Here is a 7,562-nt window from a genome sequence, read left to right as displayed (position 1 = left end):
ACACAAACAACTTGAATCTCTTGTGATCAATCACACACAGAACGAAATTTGTTAACGATGGACTATCACAAGACTTCTTTAGATCTACAAATAGTCTAAAGATCCCCGTCGATACTTCGATCTAGTTTAAGTGAATCTTATATCAGAAGAGAAGATTCTCAAGCATAAACAAACTAGGTGCAATCAAAGTTCAACAACTGTTAGTCAATCAAATCAATCGAAAACTAATAATAAACTGCAATTGTCTAGTTTCCCACCAACAGTACTCGTAGAGCTTCCCAATCCCCAAGAAGTCTTTAAAACGAGTGGTCGTAAGAGATTTCTCCTAATTAGGGTACTTTCCTCTCCGAATAGACGACTCCACCAGTAATAACACTAATAGGTAGTTTTGCTGGCTCTGGGGATTAGTTTGCTCGAAATGCAAACTTCAACATTTATAAACCAAGGAAGTTTGGACACCAAGGAATTTCCAAAACCGAATATTCTCAAAGATATGCAATAAAGCCAAAATCGGTTTTCATAATTCCTGGAAATGCTCTGTCTAAATATTGACCAAGTAGAAAATCTCCAATTAGTAAATGCACATGACCAATTTTTATTTTCTAAAGATATGCATTTAGTTGCTGGAAATTACAAACATATAAAATTAAAAATCTTAATTAAAAGATTATATATTTGTTTCGATCCGGGATTCTCCTTTAGTTATTAAGGAATATCTTTGAACAATAATAGATAAGAATTACTGCACATGTTCAAAGTATGTCGATATCTTTGTTTTGTAAATCCTTTTTCATATTTACAATCTTGGAACCGATTTTCCACACTTCCAAACGAGTTTAGAATTGATTCATCTGATTTCCAAGAACTATGTGATTGATCAAAAACATCCAATCACCATTCATGGGTTTAACAGTTCTACCAAATACAAAGTTCGGTTCTACCTCCAAGTGGCTACTAGGATTGGTTACACTAGTTTCCATAAAATGGCTAACTAAGTACCAGGATCAGTTACCACTTTCTCATGGTATTACTTGTGATCAGTTGCACAAGTTATAGGATCGGTTACACCAATTACTAAAACTTGTTAACCTACTACAAGGATCAATTACACATCTTGTGATTAGTCCCACCAAGTACTAGGATCAGTTACCCAATGATTAGGATTGGTCACACCAATTACAAATATCGATCATACCGTCTCAGGTGATTACTTAAGATTGGTTTCACTAGTAAAAGTCATGTCGATACATAAGTCGGGCATTGTGAATAGTTTTACCAAGATACATAAACAAGTTATGAGCGGTTATACTAAACACACATATTGGTAATCCGAAGATTTGCAATGAATTAAAATACCAATTGTTAGAGCATTGCTCGGTCGAACTCGCATGCGTTGCTATCTCAAGCATGTTTGTCAATGGTAGTGATCAAAACTATAAGTCTTGATTTCTAGTCTACTATAGCTAACTCTCGGACTAGGATAGCAAGTGCAGTTGAGCTCAAGAACTCCATGGCAATCATCATACAAGAAGAACAACTACTCAAGGAACTGGTGGAACTTCATCGACTAAAAGGTATGTGGAGACTTGAACTTATCTATCACTCAAAAGTTTATCTACTCTATCTCCCATCTTTGAGACAAAAGTCATTTTGCTATATAGACTTTGATTATACACATTTGCTATTTCGAGCCGAGTTTATCTCGCCTATCTATTTCTCGAAATATGTGTTGGTAAGCTTTTGCTTTGGCGAAGTTCATCTTTACCTAGTGACGAAATTCATGTTATGTTTGAATCACTTTGAAAATTGCTTACTGTGACGGAAAATAGTTTGTGAATAAAAACTATATAATAACGTCCTCTAAGAATGTTTCAATGATTGAAATGAGAGTTTAGATTATATAACCAATGATGGATATAAGCATTGTGTGGTAACACATATATGTATAAGTCCTTTTTCCTTGAACCAAAGTTTGCAAATTTTGTTGATCAAGAGAACCGGAACAAGAGTTGTGAACTCAGTCCGCGAACCCAGTCCTTGAACTAGCGTAAGTTCTCGACCCGAGAAAATCTGCTGGAGTTTGAGAACTCCTTCCGGGAACTTTATTCTGCGAACTTAAGTTGGTTATATCTAAAGACGATTGTTTGTGAACTTATATTTATATTAACTAAGGAATGCAAAATGAAAACCGTGGCTATAAAGTTCATGAACCGATTCGAGTGAATCAAATCGTATTTGCTTCGATTGTGTCTTGTGTAGTTACATAAGATTTCCTTGCAATTGAACAACTATCTAACTAGTTCATTTGAATCATTTGAACTAATTACGATGAAGAAGAATATGGTTGATATGAAAGTGCTCATATGGCTAACCATTTGGTTAACTATTGTTGAACCAACAAATGTACATGTTTGGGTATGGTTACACAAACCTAAAATCGTGCATTTCATTTGTGTGTGACAAGCTAAGTGTTCGATCCAACGGTTGACAGATATTAGCTTGAATCTAATCAGGTTTTCATCTAACGGTGAATATTGAATGCTTTGTTACCAAGCTAACATTGATTGCAAATCCTGATTTGAAAAATTGTATAAGGGAGAACTCTAGCAACTGGGAAACCTAATCCCCACACCTCCTGTGTGATACTAGTTGTATTAGATAGAGTCGATTCTCCTTTAACCTTAGGTTTCTTCTTGTAAACCAGGTTAACGACTTAAAGACTTCAATGGGATTGTGAAGGCAGACCGATACTACTTTCTCGTAGTTGTGTGATTTGATCTTGCATATTCTATCGTGTTGAGTACAATCATAATGATTGGCTTGAGATTAATATCTCCGATAGGCAAGATATAAAATTAGTCACAAACATCTTTGTATCATCGTTTGTGATTCCACAATATTTTCTTTCGCCGCATAGATTAAGATTATTGTGAGGTGATTGATAATACTAGGATGTTCTTCGGGAATATAAGTCCGATTTATCAATTGGTTCATGTTCACCTTGATTTATCAAAAGACGGAAAAAAAACTCGTAGGTATTTCTGTGGGAGACAGATTTATCTATTACCGTAAACTTTTCTGTGTGATACAGATTTTTTTATTAAAGCCTTCGACTTTGGGTCGTAGCAACTATTAGTTGTTGGTGAGATCAACTAAGGTAATCAAGTGCGTAATATCCTGCTGGGATCATAGACGTAAGAAGCGCAACTGTACCTTGGATCAGTGTGAGATTGATTGGGGTTCAACTACAGTCTAGACCGAAGTTAGTTTGTAGTAGGCTAGTATCTGTAGCGGCTTAATACAGTGTGTGTTCAATTTGGACTAGGTCCCGAGGTTTTTCTGCATTTGCGGTTTCCTCGTTAACAAAATTCCGGTGTCTGTGTTATTTCTATTCCGCATTATATTTTGTTATATAATTGAAATATCACAGGTTATGCGTTAGAATCAATCAATTGGAAATCCGACCTTTGGTTGTTGATTGAAATTGATTGATACTTGAACATTGGTCTTTGGTACCGTTCAAGTGATTTCTCTCGTATTCAATTAGACTCGCAGATTACTATTTGCTTGAGTAAGAATTGAATCGTGAAAGAGAGATATAACTCTTTGATATACTTTGTTAAGATTGAGTTTAGTTGATTCTCTTGAAAGTATATTGGTGTTTGTCCATATAGATTGCTAATTGAAATATTGGGTGAAGTTGTTGTACCCCCGCTTTTTCACCAATAAGCCTAGCGATTTCCCTTTCGATCCACAAAACAAGTTTGTGAATTGTACTTCCTTTAAACGAATGTAAAACATTGTTTCCTAGGACGAAATTTCACCCATACCCATACATAATCACAATAGCATTCATACGATTATGTCGATGTCTTATATACGAATTTCAACAGATAGGCGTTATACTTCGTATTATAATTCCTTAATACTACGTCTAACTAGAGTGTAATCATTCACAGCTTCACAGTTATATTTTTAATATAACACGACTTGAAAGATACGTTAGGAATGAAACAGTTCAAGTCAGAATATTACTAACCTCAAGAGGAAGGATGATGTCGTCGATGTATCTCTTTACTTCTTCGCATTTTTCAAGTCTTTGATTAATACTTGTAAGTCTCATTTCTAATAACTTTCTAGCTAACCTATACGAAGTTGACTCTAGTAAATAATCAAGCGACTCTTTAAATGAGTTTTGGTTCACTAAAATATGACAACCAAACTTGACATACCAATGCTTGGTGGGTTCAACCGAGCAATGCTCTAACACCGGATAAGTTACTAACCGTTTGCCAAGATTGAATTGTACTACAGTTTTCCAGCTTCATGTAATTCGTTGGTAACTTGTAAGAGCACTCTTTTCCTAGAGTTCAAAATCTTCTCTTTTTTTTTTTGCTAATAAGACTGTTACCCATAAGCACCTATTGAAGTAATTTCATCCAAAACTCTTGGCCAGTGGCTTATAAGTACTGTCTTGAAAACACACGCTCGGTAAGCTTATTGAAGAATGTTCATATAAGCTTCCGACTAATTGCAATAATTGTGTGAAAGAATTTTCCGTGTTGTTTTGTGATTTCACTGCTAGAGGTATTTTGTTAAAACAATACCTTACATAGCCTGTATGACCAACTTGAACCCACCAGATCCATTTCCTTTCAAATTCGCAAGACAATTCAAATCCATCGCACATGGTGGAACTAAACTGGTTGTTCAGGCATTTTTTCGAACACCTTATTTGCAACATGATGATTTTGCTGTTAATGAAGAAACCTTCTTCCTAGATCTCCAATTCCTGCAAATTTACAATTGATAATAACCCATAACTCCATATTATGTTAAATCTCATAATCACCATCAATATTTTCCTTTAGGAGCATACTCAATGGCACAAAATTCCATGTTTTCTTATGCTGAAATACGACCTAAATCTCACCCAAAAAAACACACCATCTTACTGCGAACTTCAGGTTCGACTCAAACCCAAGGTTCCCACTTCTTTACAGACTCTAATGTTTTAATCTCCAAATCTTAACTGAATTCGACTACACCTTTCGAATCAGTCACAATCGATGGCATCAGCATCTTCTTCTTCCCTATTCACATTCTCTTCAAAACTAAACTCTTGTAAATATCCACTGGACCTGTAACACCCATTGGAACCTTGATTATCAGAGTGAATCTTGGTTGCAGTGGGAGCTTGTTGTAGTATGTAGAGAGAGGTTATAGCGGGACATCTGAACAGTGTAGGAAATAGAGAAGAACCCATTGAAACCTAGACAAAGACATGCCAAAAACCAAAATTTTAAGTGTAGGAAATCGTAGAAACACGTTTGGAAAGAGTTATGCTTCTGTTGTAAACATGGAGACGACTTCTTATATAGAAGTGCACAAAAGACACCAGAAACTCGGATTAGGAAATCCAGTTCAGTTAGGTATCTGTTCTAAATCGGGAATCCGGTAACCCACTGTCTGAAACATAGTTATATGAGGAAACATTCTGTACACAATTAGTGTCGACATTAGGAAACTAAATTACTAATGGTACCGTGACAAATCAGGAAACCAAGGGGATCCGACGATCAAAAATATACCTCGCCTAACTATCGATCACAGTCGCCGGATGACGAAATTGATGGTCGGATATATCCGGATAGAAAAACACCACTTCTTTTTATAATATATATATATATATAATATATATATGACCAACTTGAACCCACCAGATCCATTTCCTTTCAAATTCGCAAGACAATCCAAATCCATTGCACATGGTGGAACTACACTGGTTGTTAGGAATTCTGTCGAACACCTTATTTGCAACATGATGGTTTTGGTGTTAATGAAGAAACCTTCTTCCCAGCTCTCCAATTCCTGCAAATTTGCGATTGATAATAACCCATAACTCCATCATCTGTTAAAGCTCATAATCACCATCAATCTTCTCCTTTAGGAGCATACTCAATGGCACAAAATTACATATTTTCTTGTGCTGAAATACGACCTAAATCTCACCCAAAAAAACACCATCTTACTGCCAACTTCAGATTCGACTCAAACCCAAGGTTCCCACTTCTTTACGGACTCTAAGGCTTCTTTAATCTCCAAATCTTAACCGAATTCGACTACACTCTTCGAATCAGTCACAATCGATGGCATCAACATCTTCTTCTTCCATGTTCACATTCTCTTCAAAACTAAACTCTTGTAAATATCCACTGGACCTGTAACACCCATTGGAACCTTGATTATTGGAGTGAATCTTGGTTGCAGCGGGAGCTTGTTGTAGTCTATAGAAAGAGGTTATAGCGGGACATCTGAACAGTGTAGGAAATAGAGAAGAACCCATTGAAACCTAGACAGAGACATGCCAAAAACCAAAATTAAGTGTAGGAAATCGTAGAAACACGTTTGGAAAGAGTTATGCTTCTGTTGAAAACATGGCGACGACTTCTTATATAAAAGTGCACAAAAGACACCAGAAACTCGGATTAGGAAATCCAGTTCACTTAGGTATCTGTTCTAAATCGGGAATCCGATAACCCACTATCTGAAACATAGTTATATAAGGAAACATTATGTACACAATTAGTGTCGACATTATGTATCTAAATTACTAACGGTACCGTGACAAATCAGGAAACCAATGGGATCTGATGACCAAAAATATACCTCGCCCAACTATCGATCACAGTCGTCGAATGGCGAAATCCATGGTCGGATATATCCGGATAGACAAACACCACTTCTTTTTATAATATATATATGTTAAAAAATAAATCAAATAATCAAAATAAATATGTAAATAGTATGACACGTGTCACAATCTTAGTGGGTTAAGATTACCTGATCTTTTTACCATATTTAGACTCTCCTTGTCCACCTTCCACTGATAGGATTAAATTTCATAGGCCCCAATTAATCCTTGCACCCCCAATTAAACAAGATATCATAGCGGGAGAAGTTAGAACAAGGAAAATTAAAGAAAAAGATGATTAAAAATGATATGTATAAAGATAATGGAAAGTGAGATTTAGTTAGAAAAGGTATCCGTAATTTAGGTTCTCAGAAATTTTTTTTAATTTGAAACACAAAGGAAAAGTTCATGAAAATTACCATTAAGATGCTAACCTTGCAGATTGGCGTAAGATTTGTGCCAACAGTTGAACTCTTTCGGTGGAAATACGCTCACAAAATCCTCCCTACTAATGCCAATACAACAATTATATTGCATTACGTTGATCCTATTTGCAACTCTTGCAAAAGTGGGGAGGATACTATGTTGAATCTCTTCCTTGAATGCCCCTTTATTGTCCAAGTTGAGGGAATGACTGGGTTACAATATGGAGACTGGTGGAAATCAGGCAATTTTCGTTGAATAAATGAATTCCTGTATATGGAGTAACTAAACTGCTACATATGCTATTATTTATTGTTCATCCGGAAAGCTAGATGTGCTTTTACATTTGAATCAGTCAAGCTAGTTGCTAACCAAACGATATAAAACACCATCAGTCATGTAAGTGATTATAACACAGTGCATAATCATCCTAAACATATTATGA

The sequence above is a fragment of the Papaver somniferum genome, chromosome 9, assembly GCF_003573695.1.
Source record: "Papaver somniferum cultivar HN1 chromosome 9, ASM357369v1, whole genome shotgun sequence".
Classification (NCBI taxonomy): domain Eukaryota; kingdom Viridiplantae; phylum Streptophyta; class Magnoliopsida; order Ranunculales; family Papaveraceae; genus Papaver; species Papaver somniferum.
This window is presented reverse-complemented; position numbering follows the sequence as displayed.